Source organism: Ornithodoros turicata, chromosome 1, assembly GCF_037126465.1.
Source record: "Ornithodoros turicata isolate Travis chromosome 1, ASM3712646v1, whole genome shotgun sequence".
NCBI lineage: Eukaryota > Metazoa > Arthropoda > Arachnida > Ixodida > Argasidae > Ornithodoros > Ornithodoros turicata.
Window position 1 is genome coordinate 92,820,861 of NC_088201.1, and position 15,726 is coordinate 92,836,586.

Consider the following 15,726-nt stretch of genomic DNA (forward strand, 5'->3'; position numbering starts at 1 on the left):
TCTGCCTGTCGCAAAAGGCGGCAAGCTGCTGCACAACAAAGAGAGAGAAAAAAAACAGAGCAGATACACTAAACAAGCGCAACATATAAAAGTGTCCCGTACGGCGGCGTTGGTCACCTTCAGTTGGTCACCGTTTTACTGTGTTGTGTGGGTATTTCCCCATGGCGTCAAAGGACCCCTAGTATGTCACTGTCCTTCATGAAGTCTAGTACTATCATTTGTGTCGTCCGTCGGGTTGACATTGGTCAAAACCTCCTACAAGAGAGAAGGCTAGAGCAGCTCCACGCGAAGTCATCCTACTCGGATGGGTCGACGGAGGCGCTGGTGACACGGCGACGGTGTAGTTACTCGAAATGGCTGTTGTGATAGGACCAGGGTGGGGGATCCAGACCATCGTTTTGTAAGGGGGGGGGGGGGGGTTGCTCTGCCGGAGCGCGTAGTAGGGGAGGGGAGGGAAGGAAATTTAATTCGAAGGAATAGTATGCGATTCTTCTCGTGTTTATGACTTGTGATTTGCCAGCGAGATAGGATGAATATCGACGCATGTGTACGGTATTCGGTAACGAACCACAGTTCACGGGAGCGCTTTCAAGTAACGATGTCTCGCTGAGACCACGTGTGTGAAACTAAATGAGTGCGTCAAAGATCATTAAATATACTGTTTTTTTTTTGTTTTGTTTTTTGCGAAGGCAGGAAGCGAAAGACATGTGTTCGACGAGTGTACCCCACTTCTCCGTGGCATGCGATTGTGCGCAATGTCTCGTTGCACATTCCGGGATTAAGAAGAAGCTTCGGGTAGCGCACCATGAAAATCTACAAAAAATAAGATAGTGGTAACCAAACTCCGCTCAAGGAAAACGTTAACCCTGTGAAATTTACTATACGTGCATTTGCAATGTGACATGAGGATGTTGGCACAGAAACCGAGACGAACTTGTCGGGAAGGCAAGAATAAGATTTGACTTGTCTGTGAAGAAGGATGGGCTATAACACAAGCAGCTCATACCAGGCCTAATACACGCGGACGATATAGTGATCACAGCGGAAAGTAGGACTGGGCTGCAGATGTTATTGGGTATGTGTGGGAGAGTAGGTCAGTCACCAAAGCATGACTTCAGTAGTCTGAAATCGGGTTATATGGTATTTCGGGATGCCCCGAAAGGACCTTTCACGGTTTCACAGACCTGTTTTACGGTTTTGCTTTTTATGTTCTTGAGTTCTCTGGCCTCAACAATTTTGGCGTTTTCTTTTTTTTTTTGCAAAAGTTGTTCAGCGCAACTTGTGTCTAAGCAACTTGTACCCTGCCACCAAGTTGCTGGCGTCCTCGGCCGGGTTCGAACCCGCGATCTCGGGATCAGAAGGCGAACACGCTACCGACTGAGCCACCGAGGCCGGTGTAGTTTGTCAGTTTGTCATTGAGTCGTCTACCCTTTCTTGGTGACTTGACGTTAACGATGGACCACCAAGTACAAACACTGTTGATAGACTCTGAAGTTTGCATAGCATGTTGCAGGGCCATATAATCTTTACAGGTGATGAGTGCCTGTGCTGTCGAGTTGCAAAACACCTTCAAAGTGAATTTGACAAGTCATTTTGTCTCTTCATGTTTCAGGGGTTCAAAGCCCTTAATGACAAGATCGGGACAAACTTTATAAGCTGATTTTGCTCCTGAGAGTGCAAATCACACAAAGTCTTAAAGCAAGCTGTATTGACTTCTGGTTCTCCGTATGTGCGTGAGGGTAAAAATGCATGAGCATGGATTTTTTTTTTCGTTTAGCCAATTGTTCAGAATTCACTTCAGGTAGTGGACAGGATACACGACATACAGGTTCGTCACGTAATACTGATCAGAATTTTCTTAAATTCGCGATTTATTTTTCTTTTGGAAAAGTCATCGAATATATTTATCTCCGATGGCGCCTACTGAAAAGTAGTTGTGTATCAGTAATTAGTGCAGCCGTTAATTAACTTTCATAATCAATATTCATAATTAATGAAAATAGGTTGACCACGCAACTTCAAAATTGTAGAGCACAACCCTGAGGAGTCGAGTCCGCCAGAACCGAAACCGCAGCGCTTTTCTACGCCCTAGTAAAAAATACCGAAAAGGCACAATTTTCGCGCGATGCGCGAGCTTTGCGGCCGCTTTTTCCTATCCCCTCTCACTAGCACCCTTTCAGGCACGTCAGGCTCTTCCTCAAAGCATGGGGCAGCCCAAGCTTCGTAATGCCCCAGTCGATACCGTTATTTGTGTTCTGTTACAACCTGGAAGAACGTACCACACTTATCGAGCAGCTGAATTGGTGATTTTATTTTTATCTCCCAACCCTTACTGTTACCTTTTTACGTGACATTATCAAGTGAAATCGCGAGCTGTGTCTTAGGGGGGCTCTTGAGCTGGTCAAACAAGATAATGAAGGGAACAAAATAAAAGGCGCCATTTTGGCGACCAGCGTACACTCTAAAAAATATAACTCCTTTTTAGGTGTAATTGGGGTGTATTTGGAGTGTATCAATTGCTCTACTCCCTTCTTACACCCAGAAGGAGAACAATACACCGTGTTTTTGGTGTGAAATGGGTGTAATATGTATATGTCCCACTCTGCGGGGCGTAATTCTGAGAATTGAGCTGCGTTCCAATGGGTGGTTTTCAAGTTGAGAAGTGGCGCTACGCGTGCTGGGTCTTCGAACTTCCGGTCCGAAATTGCGCTCAATTGGAGCAAAGCAAAACTTATACCATCTGGCTTAAAAGACAACCAAGATGAGTTTTCCTGGGAATGCCTGCACCTCAAAGAAGTAAGGTACTGTAACAAATACTTCGCACGTACTTTTCTTGCGACAAAGATAATATTTCGTGACACATCGTGCATGTTTCGGTTTCGTTCGGCGTGCGCTTCAAAATCGCAATCTTTTGCTGCGGGAAATGTTCTGTTACAATGCGGTCAATTTGACGCTTCAAATAACAAAGATAACAGACAGCATTTCAGATATGGCACAACAAAATGTGCAGGCAGTATTTTACGCTGCAATCTTCGGCACTCTGACGATAGTACGCATGTAATCGTTTTCTTTTAGTCTGGGAAGAAGCTGTGGCTTTAGTAATATTCTTTTCACATTATGAGTTGATAATCTTATCACAGCCACGCACAATTCAACGTGATAAGTACACAGCACGGCATTTGGTGACAAGTGCCTACACCCCTTAGTTCAATTTTCGTTTACGTTGACAACATTTTTCCAAAGGCGCAGGATCCAAGGGTATGCGATACATTATATGTCCCTTTTCCGCAGAATTAGTGCATTTACGCCCGGAACATTAGCTTATTTTTAGGTTGAAAATCGCACTTACTCTATAAGACTCCAGCAGAACTTCGGACCGGAAGCGTAAATCCACGTGACATTGCAACTTCCCTTACGTCATTTTGACAGGAAGTTGCAAACCACCCATACCCCGGTTAGTCGACTGCCTAGCGGTCTAACCGGAAGTGCCGCCATGTTAAGTCTCGTTCCAAATCTCGCAAAGTCCGCTATTCAGCCGGCTACCGCCTAGTGCGCGAGGATGCAGTCTAGTTATACGCCTGACCATCTGACAGCCAGGATGGAGACGAGTGTTGACAGTACCAGCGTGCTCGCTGTTTCTGCAGGCTTTAAATGTAAGTTGCAAATAGTGGTATATTTTTTAAAACTGCGTAGAGAGTTGAAACACATGTATAGTTGTGAAGGTGACAGTTTATGCACGTTGTCTTATAAACTTAACGCATTAGAGTCCCATGTGGCTGTGTTTACGTGCAACACGTGTTAAGTTTTGCGCACGCACGCACGCTTTTTCTTTGCAATGAATCGCCGATTTTCTTTTTTTCTTTTTTGTCGTTTTGTTTAGCTGGGTGTGTATCCATGACAATTTGCTGTTACAGCTGTATGCATGCGCGCTATGTCGAAGGCTATTGCCGCCTTCTTCAGTGAACTGATAGTGGGCCACCGCCTCCAACTTATTTCCTTTGCAGTCACAGACGAAAACACGCGAACCTTCATTCAAAAGCGCCATGAACTGCGACTTTTGTTCACCGGGAAGCGGAACGCGGCCAGGACAGCATGGGAGTGAGTACTGTAATCACCGTGTGTCTGCAGAGCAGTGATCTTCTGACCTTTTCTGTGATTAGGCTTATTATAAAGTAGCTTTAGGCATGACAGGCGCCACACCTGAGCAGTGCAGCAAAAAGTGGCAGAATCTTTTGCAGACGTACAAGGTAGGCCTTCTCTCCCTGCCATTCCCAACAACACTGTTAAACTTCATTATTCACTAAAACTGAATTGCTATGCTTTCCAGAAGTTCAAAGAACCCCCAACGGGAGCAGAGCAGGCAGCGAGGACGGGGAACTGACATGGCCCCATTACTTATTGTTAGACAGTATAATGAGTGATAGGGCCATAATCCGTCCCCCATGCCTCGTGGCCTCGGGAGGAGCAAAAGGCGCTAGCACTGCGTCCGTCTCCAGCAGCCCTACCCCGGACACAGGGAGCCTTAGAACAGACGAGCCATCTGATGCCCAGGAAGAGCACGAAAGGCGACCAAAACGGCGACGATCCGCCTGCGACATGGAGGCTGCACTCACTGAGGAAATGCAAAAGCAGACCGAAATCATGGAACGGTTCCTCAATATGATGTCAAACAAATTTATGTAGTCTGAGAGGGAAAATGAAGTTATCTATACAACTTGGTGGTAGTCGTGATCACTGTCAGATGTTAGTGGGCAGGACAAACGTGCGGAAAGTTCATTTCGCAGCCTTACTGCATCCCCTTCTCCCTCCACAGTGGTAACTGTTACTCTGCCTTCCTCTTCTACACAAATACATACACAAGTAAATAACTCTTTTCAACTCCTATAGCCGCGGGATCCATTGCTGGAAGTTCACAAGCAAGAGCGCAAGAAGGCCAACTGACAACAACGCGCCAAACGCTAGTACCTTCTGCGCTTGCGCCGTACGCATTTCTTGCGTGAGCAACGAGATGGCGCCACAGGCGCCTCGGCTAGGCAAGCCTGTTCCAATAGTGACAAGCAAAGGGGTATACTCAGCTGCCTAGTAAGCTGCCTAGTCAGGCGGCTTCGCGGGCGCGAGGTATTCGAACACAGCCTTGGTGTGAAAAAGGTGTAGTTGCCATCAAGGTTCTAATGCATCGCTACGACAGGTTTGGCAACAGTGTGCTGTTTACTCTGTGTTCTCCAGCTATGGCGGTTGGAGATAGTTGTGGTAGTTTTCGTGTTCTTTGGGCAGGTCGTTTGTTGAACTACAGGTCATTTGACCATCTGAGTTTAGCATGACACTGCAAGGATTACGGTGCCGGGTCTCGAACGGAGGCAAGCAACGGCTGCGCCGTGCCCATCGGATCGAGTAACTTGTCCGAGCGGCTCGCTGCCTCGTGCTGCTTGGTAAGTGTTGTCGGCGTATATTGTCTTGTCGATTGAGGTGCCTTTGAAGCGGGTATTTTCAGATTATGTTTGAACCTGAAGTGGAATGCACAGATTAGACCAGAGAACAGTGCGCGTCGCGTTGTAAGGGTCACAAGTGACCGTTAGGCAAAGTCAAGAGGTATACGTAAAAAACGCAGTTGGTGCAATTTGTCGTAGAAAGTAAAGTAGCTGGCAAGAGTCAATGACTCAAGAGGTAGAAGGAAACGAAACCACAAGGCCACAGCCCTCTGATTTCCGGTCAGATGTGCTAAGTCAATGGCTGTGCGTGTCTTCTGAACAAGGCCCTGGCGAGTTGGTATGTTGGCGATGTCGGCATGGTGTAATTGGTAGTACACTTGACCAGAAATAAGGGAGGTATGGGTTCGAGTCTCGTTACCGACACTTCGCTGACTCTTTACCGATTGCCTTACTTTCTATCTTGAGCTGCTTGCGTGTTGCCGAGGGCTGTGTTTATGTAGTCTTAATTCTTCTCTAGCCTCATCCATCTGCGTAACTATCATGTAATTTGTGGTTCGCCCTTAATTTGATAAATGTATTTTACAGTTCATTTTCTTCATTAGCAGGCACGACTTCTCTTGGCCTCACCGTTATACCTTCATCTTCATCGCTATGTTGGTCGACACTTTTATATTTTGTATTGTGCGGTGACAATGCAATTCTTATTGCAGTGCAAATTGCAATTGTATTCTATTGTGAATTGTATATATCTATTGTATTGTATATTGTATTCTATTGTATGTTGTATTCTAGGTAATGCAAATAAATAATATGCCTGTTATTTTGCCTGTTGTGTTTCTGTTGCCCTCGCCATAACACCCGTACTGAAGGGCGTTGCCTTGCCTGAGGGTGTAGACATACGTCAAAAAGGGAGTCAGTTAGGGTACCGTTGGATTGCACCAAAAGAGGTGTTCAGAGGACACCCTTTCCGAGGGGTGTAATTTTGCCAGAGGGTGTGATCACCAAAAAGGGAGTCAGAGTATCGTCAAATTACACCCAAAAAGGAGTTATATTTTTCAGAGTGTAGACTGAGAAACGGCATCACTATTCCCCCACACATTCACTCCTTGGGCAAGGCGGGGTGCTCCACGTTTTGCGGAATAGCCTTATGTAAGCTGAGAAAGGGTGACGCCGAGAGGGGGAGAGGAGAAACGGCTGTAAAACTCGCGCAGCGCTCGAAAATTGTGCATTTTCGCATATTTTTTTACTAGAACACATAAAAGCGCTGCGGTTTGGATTCTAGCGGACTAGGCTCCTCAGGGTTGTGCTCTACAACTCTGCAATCACGCGGTCAACCTATTTTCACTAATTATTGACATTAATTATGAAAGTTAGTTAACGGCTGCACTAATTACTGATAGACCACTACTTTTATGTAGACCGTATCGGGAATAGATACATTCAACGACTTTTCCAAAAGCAAAAGTGTGGATAGTTAATTGCCGTCGTTGGGGGATTTCGAAAAAGCATCACGATCTTCCGGTTTATTGCACTGTCGTCTGTAATGACAGCAATTACTTTGAGACCGGCTTTCCCCAGCTCAATAATTAACGTTCGTAGAGTGTCTTGCAGTTCAGTCGCAGTGATCTGTGAAACTGGCAAAAAGTGGACAACAGCCTTGTTGGAAAAAAGCCGACCTGTGTCAAGAAGCCGAGCGCTGCACTTGCAGCATTCGCACTGTTCACAGAAGCACCTGCGATTAGAGCACTGCACGGGCCGACTTTTCCGGGCCCGACCCGGCCCGGGCGCATCGAAAAATGGCCCGGCCCGACCCGGGTCCGGACCTTCATATTTTTATGCGGCCCGGTCCGGCCCGGCCCGGTGACCCGGCGAGTAGATCCCGGCCTAGTATTTCCAGCCGCGACGTACGCGTTTCTGGCGATTATCAAACAAATTTATAAGGAGAGAAGACAAACATACAAGTGATGGCGGTTTAACACCGTAACCGCACGAGACCAAATTAAATCCAGAACGCACGGGGCGTTATCGTTACACTGTCAAGATTTTGCGGAGATAGAGCATGCTGTCGACAAACTGCTTCTCCCAGTCCCTCTCACCAAGCTTTGCTAAAGTGATTGTGAAATATGTGAGGAGTGAGGAGCAATGTAAAGTGGCTTGGAGAATGTTCTAGAGGGTCGAATCATATGCATAATGCAGTACCCTTTGCTTGTCTTTGCAAAATATGCACAGGAATGACGCAAGCGCATGATGATATGAAGTAATGCATCTCCAATGTGTGGAATTAGCTGCGTGGCCCGGCCGGGCCTGACTCTCGGGAACATATTTGTCGGCCCGGGCCCGGCCCGGCCCGCGGTGGTGGCGTATCTTAACGGCCCGGGCCCGGCCCGGCCCGCGGTGCTGGCGTATTTTGTCGGCCCGGGCTCGGCCCGGCCCGGAGCACACAGCCAATAACAAGCCCAGCCCGGCCCGCGGGCCGGGTCGGGGGCCCGGGCCCGTGCAGTGCTCTACCTGCGATGGATCCCTCTTTGTAGCCGAAATATGATTTCAAACGGATTTCATAGCCGGCACTTCGTCATGTACAGTCGAGGGATGGCGCAGCGAGCGAAATGGTTCGCGCAGTCACCGCTTCACAACATTTTGCGCTTGCTTGGAAATGCAGTAGCGCTGATGTAACGTCGTCTTTTTGTGTTATTTTTGTTTTCTCTTGGCGCGCGACGGGTCAAGCGAAATCTTTTATCCATCTGTCCATTTACTTACCGTACTTCGACCTGGGTCCTAAGCATAGGTCGGCGAATTCATTCATGATGGCCTTCACCGACTTCATTCACCATCACCTCATAGAGAATGATGTGATGTTGAATGAAGGGCATGATGTGATGTGAAGTTGAAGTTGAATGAACGGCATGATGTGAAGTGAAGTTGAAGTTGAGGTTGAATGAAGGTCTGTGATGTGATGTGAAGTTGATGTTGAAGTTGAATGAAGGGCTATGATGGGGATTTGAAGTTGAAGTCCGCGTGATGGGTTTTGAAGTTGAAGTCTGTGTGATGGGATTTGAAGTTGAAGTCCGCGTGATGGGTTTTGAAGTTGAATTCCGCGTGATGGGTTTTGAAGTTGAAGTCTGTGTGATGGGATTTGAAGTTGAAGTCTGTGTGATGGGATTTGAAGTTGAAGTCCGCGTGATGGGTTTTGAAGTTGAAGTCAGTGTGGTTGGATTTGAAGTTGAAGTCCGCGTGATGGGTTTTGAAGTTGAAGTCAGTGTGGTGGGATTTGAAGTTGAAGTCAGCGTGATTGGTTTTGAAGTTGAAGTCAGCGTGTGTGGGTTTGGAAGTCGAAGTCCGTGTGTTGGGCTTTGAAGTCAGCGCGATGGTTTTTAAGGAGAAGTCAGCGGGATGGGTTTTGAAGCTGAAGTCTGCGCGATGGATTTTGAAGATGACGGATAGGTTTCGAAGTCCTCATAATAGGTTTTGAAGCCGACAATGTTTAGTCGATGTATGACGTTCACGTGTCGTGACTGTTACTTGTGCGGACGCGTGCGGAGTGAATGGCAAATGTGTATTGGAGTGCACCGAGCGAACATAAACGCTTCGCGTTTCGTGTCTGGTGTGGGCGTATGGGCCTGACACTGCAGATGCGTGGCGGACTTCCTCCCCCCCACTTGTTGTGTACCGGCGGTCGCAGGGAGGGAAAGTGTTTGGAACGCGTTACTCTCTGGCGTAGTGGGGCGCGGAGGGCAATGTCATGTAGCCGGAGGCAATTGTATGTTGCGAATGTGAGCGGTAGATTAGATCGAGATGCGATTTGGCGTTCTGCGGTCGCGCGGCCTGCACGTTGCGGTTGTTCAGTTTGATTCATTGGCTCGCCTACAGCTATAATGTGCGTATATATGTATATTGGATGGATTTGGATTTGAGCCTCCGCCTTCGGTTGCGTACGCGCGTTTTACTAGACGACAGTAGATTGCTGTCGTGCTGACGAAGTGTGCTTTATTAGGCTTATTTTGTGTCTTCTTAGATTGCTTATTTTTCCTTTGTGTGATTGGGATCCAAATAGGACAAGATCGGGCTGGCATTGTTTTTGTGGACGTCTTTTATTTTAAATGTAATACACAGAGGTCACTATAGGTCTCATTTATCTGAGTACATTTACATTTATCTGAGGTGCATAGGTCATGTTTTGGGGAATTATGTGTTCGGCATGCATGTAGCATCCATCGGACACAAGTGTTCCATCAGAGCACGCAGCTGCAATTTCTTAATTCATCGCCAATAAAGTACATTTCAGCAGAGGCGGGGAAGTTAATTACCACCCAAAAGTTGCTAGTTACGAGTTACGTCATTAAGCTAAATGTTTAATGAAGTTACAACCTTCAAGTTATCAAAATGAAATTAAGTGAGAAATGAAAGTTCTTGCTACCATGCCGAAATTAAGTTTGGAGCGGAGTTCCGAATATACCTTGTCAATTGGGCACAAAGTGAGAATTGGAATTCCAAGTTCTGCGGGTTCCCATTTTCCGCGCACATTTCATAGAACCTTGCCAGTGGCCTTATCACCTTTCCCGTAAAAAAATGCACTCCACGTACTCCAAACGAACGCTCTGCTGCGACCTAACTCAGAAGCACGTCGGAATTGCGTTTGCGTACATCCAGTACATCGCGCTGCAACAAGGCGGAGCAGACAGGCTGCTGGCGCCGCGCGCGTGCAAGGGGTGGGGTCACTGTCGTCGGATTTTTCAGCAGTAAAATAAAAAGAAAGGAGCCCGCGTTGTGCGTTCTGCCTGCTTGGACGTGAAGCGAAATAGAAATTTCTAACTTTGCTCATGATACTTTGGCGAAGTTGCCTCAAGAAGTGACTAACACTACAGTCACGTGATTATGATGAGAGGTTGTTTCAAACATCAAATGAAAACAGGCAAGAGTGAAAATTGTTGTAAACTGTGTCGACACATATTTATTCACAGATTGTGAGAGAGGAAGATAAACTGTTTCGCGGACTGTAAATTGGTGGTCTTCCGGGCTCCTTGCAGTCTTCACTACAATTTGCGCCTCACATTCTGTATGTATTACATGTGTCCAAACGCCAAGGTCGTTAAGAATTCACTTAGTGTTCGTCTGTATATACCCTCCTCGGAGGAAAAGAATACAATGGGTTGCACTTTTCCGAGGACAGGTTCTCAGTTTTTGGTGTCAGTGATTTATCCAGACCATGATACATCCCTGTGACACCCCCCACCCCAAACAAAAAAGTTTGGCGACACCCCCTGCAAAAAAGGGGGCTTGCCGTTTCAGCTGTAATGACATGTCGGTAATTATACGTGTAAAGCTGTTATCAAGTAGCGGTAATAATGACCACGTCCCCTGCTTGGGATTCCGGATGAACCACTGCGGTGGTGTATTGCATGAAAGAATTAGAGTAAAAACATATGTCCAGCGAATGTGATTGCAGGTCGCTGAATTCGTTCATGACGGCTATTTCCAGTGTCAGTAAGCATCATGTCACAAGAACTCATGTAATACGGAGTGGCTGGCCACGATGTATTCCGATGCGGAAGCTAATACCCCCGCGTCACGAGTGAAAAATGGCACGGCGGAAAAGCCAGACGTACGAAGCCACATGATCGTGCAATGTACCGGCAGACATGGCGATCGTACGAAGTCATATGAACGTTCAATGTGCCGGCAGGCAAGGGTATCGTACGAAGCCACATGAACCTGCAATGTGCTATGCGCTCACTTAGCTGTCAACAACGGGCGCAACATTGTGCAACAACCCTACAGCGTAAGCAACATACCTCCCGCCGCCGTTCACATGCGACAGCGGAGGTCAAACGTTGCATCCCTCCCTTTCCTCCTTTCTTGGTGCACCCTGCTTCCAAGCCCAACCCAGAGCAAGGCGACCGCACCCTCCAAACAGCATACCCCTCCTCCGCTTACGCTTTCGCTGCCACTACCAGGAAATCCACGCTAACAGGGGCGAGGAAGACGACAACGTCGTAATCCTCCAGCAGCGAGCAGCCGGGCACACCAACGTAGGCCTTCGTTGGTATTGAACTTCAAAACCCCATCAGCGGTCACCCGAAGCCACATAAACGCGCAATGTGCTATGCGCTCACTTATCTGTCAACAACGGGCGCAATATTGTGCAACAACCCTGCCGCGCAAGCAATACACCTTCCGCAGTTCACATGCGACAAGGGAGGTCAAACGTGGCATCCCTCCCTTTCCTCCTTCATTGGTAAACCCTGCTTCCAAGTCCAACCGAGTGCAGGCTGACCGCACCCTCCAAGCAGTATACCCCTCCTTCGCTGACGCTTTTGCTGCCACTACCAGGAAACCCACGCAAACACAGGCGAGCAGGACGCTAGCGTCGTAATCCTGCAGCCGGGCACACCCCACGTAGGCCTTTCTTGGAATTCAACTTCAAAAACCCCATCACCGACTTCAGAACCCATCATAGGAATTCAACTTCAAAACCCCATCACAAACTTCAACTTCAAAATCCACCATCGACTTCAGAACCCATCATAGGAATTCAACTTCATTGCCCCATCACAAACTTCAACTTCAAAATCCATCACTGACTTCAGAACCCATCATAGGAATTCAACTTCAAAACCGCGGTGGGATCTGAAGTTGAATTCTGATGATGGGTTCTGAAGTTGAAGTTGAATGATGGGTTATGATGTGATGAATTCTGAAGTTGAAGTTGGATGATGGGTTATGAAGTGATGAATTCTGAGGTTGAAGTTGAGTTACGGGCTCGTGATGTGATGGTTTATGACGGTGATGTGATGTGATGGACTTTGCGGAAAACTGACCATGATGTGATGTTGAATGAATTCTTAGCAAAATGCCGACCTATGGTCCTAAGTGCTCAGATTCCATTTCAGCTTCCATTCTGGTTCAACTTCGATCCTGAATAACTTTTCTCATCCGAAGCATATCTGCACACTTGCCCATCAAATTGTCCGCTGTACCTTATTGTACACTAAACGATATGGACGTGTCTGAAATCTGCCCCAACCAGCTCCATCCGCCGCCCGAAATTCCAAATGCTTAGAGTCTAGGGGACCGCACTTGATGCGCGCTCCTAACCACGTCATGGGACGAGGGGATACCCAGTACGGTTCAAATAACTATTGTAAAGTTGTCCCATGAAACAACAGACCTCCTTTCCCGTTGACATCCTGCTGGATGAGTGCTAAAAGCGCTGCCAGGTTTCCGGCATCCAGTGTAAAAGAAAAGATTTCACTGTATAACCTATCCAGCGCCACTATTTTTTTTTACAAGCATGATCCTTCCACATTTCTGTGGCATCTACTATTCTCTCGAGAAAATGAGCATCGTTGAACAAACAATAAACAAAATTTGTGGCTGGGCTTCGCTGCCCGTGCTCGTGCTCCCGCATCATGGTCAACGTCGGCCTTGTCGTCTTCCGGCCACGTGCAGCGGTATATCATTTCCAGCGGTCAAACTGTTGCTGCTTCTGACGACACACTCGATGAGAGATGGCAGCACTGCGCTGCCCATTGTGAAGCGGCGTACTCCACGGATTACCCTATCTGACAAAACTCGTGTGCCGAGTCAACGGCTTAACACAGATGAAATCTTTTTGTTGGCATTGGTTCTTGATGTGTGATCTAGTGTGATCTAGTGCGTGATCGAGCCAGATTTTCGATTTTGGGCGACTCTATTTTGTAAGCGAGCGGAATCTCGAAATATAACTTTTCTCAAACCTTTCGACGACGATATAAAACTTTCCGAGTCTAAAACGCAAAATCTGCTTCGATCAGGCACTAGATCTAAGCATCCTCTTCCATTTAAAAGCAGTTGCACGGAGATCAACCAAATTTTCGCGGCGCTACGGGAGTCGAAAAATGTACGGGGATTCCCATAGAGCGTCGGTGGTGAAGCACCGCCTTAAGGCGGTGCATCAGAGCCGGCACTTCGTCGTCTACAATCGAGGGATGGCGCAGCGAGCGAAATGGTTCGCGCAGACACCGCTTCACAACATTTTGGCGCTTGCTTGGAAATGCGGTACAGCTGATGTAACGTCTTCTTATTCTGTTATTTTTGTTTTCTCTTTGCGCGCGACGGGTCAAGCGAAATCTTGTGCAAACATATGACCGCTCGTGCTCACCCATGCCAAGTCCAATACTGTAAACACGCATATCGCGCTCAGCCAGACGGAACAATTAGTGGCGCGGCTTTTGAATGCGCCCAGGCTGTCCAGCTGTCTCCTGAACTTCTTCGTCGATCTGTTGCTGTTCCGTGCTGTGTTCTTGTCGGGCGAAGGGTTAGTCACCAGTCGTTTTGTGTGATTTCGGCAATGCTTTCGCATATAATAAATGAAATTCCTCGTAACACAAAAAACCTAGGTTGGACACGACGCGGTTGAAACACGTTGGTGTCGGCATGTTATAGCTTACCGACATTACGCGGAAATTGCGAAACGAAGCCGCAACCTGTTTTTGTTATTTTCTGTCACTCTGGGCTTACAAATCTCAGACCACGTTGTGGTGGTACAAAACACTTCATTTACTTGCACAGTCAGCGGAAATGAAATAAAACTGCAAAGAGGCTGCATGACGTTTCCCATATCCTTGGACATCAGTGGAGAAGGAGGAAAAAGGCAAAAGAGAAGAAGAAAAGGGAAGAAAAGCAGGGTAGAGGAGAAAAATGTGTCTGCCTGGACCATACAGCTGCTTGGAACGTAAAGTGCGAATGGAGGTTTCCAGTTTGGTCGTCTGTATAATTCGGGTCCGTTGTGCTCATCCTGGTCGTCACTAACCACGGCCCCAGACTTCACCCAAGCACAGATCAGCATGCCGCGAAGTGGGTCTCTGATGTCCCATTCGTCTGGAAGTGACCTTCAGCTCGTGGTTTTGTCAGTCTGGATCTCGGAGTGAGAGCATTTCGTAACAAATTGTCATTGTGAGTGTCATCTTGCCTATCCGCGCAGGAACTTCCAGAAATCCTCTCTAGCTTTCTTTTTCGTCCTCGTCGTGGCTGCCGACATCACGACCTTGTCTCGATTAGCAAAAAGCACACGGCACACTGATTACAATTGTTCTGGTCTGGCGTACTTCCTTCTGTAATCGGGAACTCTAATTCGCATGCTTCGAGGATAGCGAGGGTCAACAAGCTCTAGCAGGAGGCAGTCGCTATAAATTCGCGTAAGGTACACCACCCTTTTCTCGTTCCGCAAGGCGTCGTCCAGTACCTACAACGAAGAGGCAGTACTGACGGTTGGTTATACGTGGAGTTGGCCGTGGATCTGGTACCGGTAGACATGCGTGCACTTCCACAGACCGCACTTACTTCCTCAGTACCGGTACGTGACTCTGTCCTATACCCTTGCTACGGTCCGCCAGTTGGTCCTGATATTTCACGAATGTTCCGGTCACTATACACGGCATGTTCAGCGCAGCACAGAACTGAGCATGGGCTCAATATCGCGCTCCACTAGAGAGGACTCCCAAAACTACAGCGGTGTTCACGTCCATATGACCTTGTCCGATGCTTGGTGGACGCTCAGTGTCAGCCACACCCTTTAGTCTGTACATTTTGCACTGCAGTGTTAGTTCACTGCGCAATCCTTTTCTGCGTTCAGAAACGACTTTCATGTCCGCAAGTGCACAACAATGGGTGGTGGTTTCCGAGCGCCTTGAAGCTACTGAACAGGTGCGTTAGTGACAGACAGACGTAACTAAAGCCCACAATATTGACATGTAACTAAAGCCCAAAATACTGACATGTAACTAAAGCACTTGTAGAGGGGCGCATCCTGCATACTCTACCAAAAAAAGACGCCGTAAGCCGCTTTCTCCTTTCTTGTTTCCACCGGAGGCTCAGCGACTGCTCTATGGTGTCTTCCTGTAATGCGGCATGCTCCTCCTCTGAGAGCTCAAGCAATTTTTTGTAGTCGATGCATGCCGTCGCGAAGGACGTTGGCTCCATGTCTGGTCTTTGCGCTTGTTCCCCATAGTCAGCAATTCGGCGCTCGGGCTTCTTACGCAGGGCTGGAAGGCTGGCCTTCTTCGCTTTGGTGTTGAGACGGCGCTTGGCCCTTGCCTCTTCACGTGCTCACGTGCACTACAACGTTTTTGAAGGCTCAAAGTGTACTCCCCTGGCTTTGTTTGACACATCTCCTTGTGCACACGATGATGCAAACCTTCACGTGAGTTCACTGTGACGGCTGCGGCAAATGCGCGTGTTTGGTAAGACCGCCTCTGACAGAAGTTGATCCGCTTTCCCCCAACAAACTTCGCGATAACGGAATTGAAGTGCTCGGCGGCGT

General features: G+C 47.7%; 1 protein-coding gene across 1 annotated transcript in view; it reads right to left on the reverse strand.

Moving 5' to 3' along the window:
• Window positions 1-15,726, reverse strand: part of LOC135378473 (neuropilin and tolloid-like protein 1) — a 758,425-nt gene that overhangs the window by 68,871 nt on the left and 673,828 nt on the right. The gene's annotated exons all lie outside the window — the stretch shown is intronic.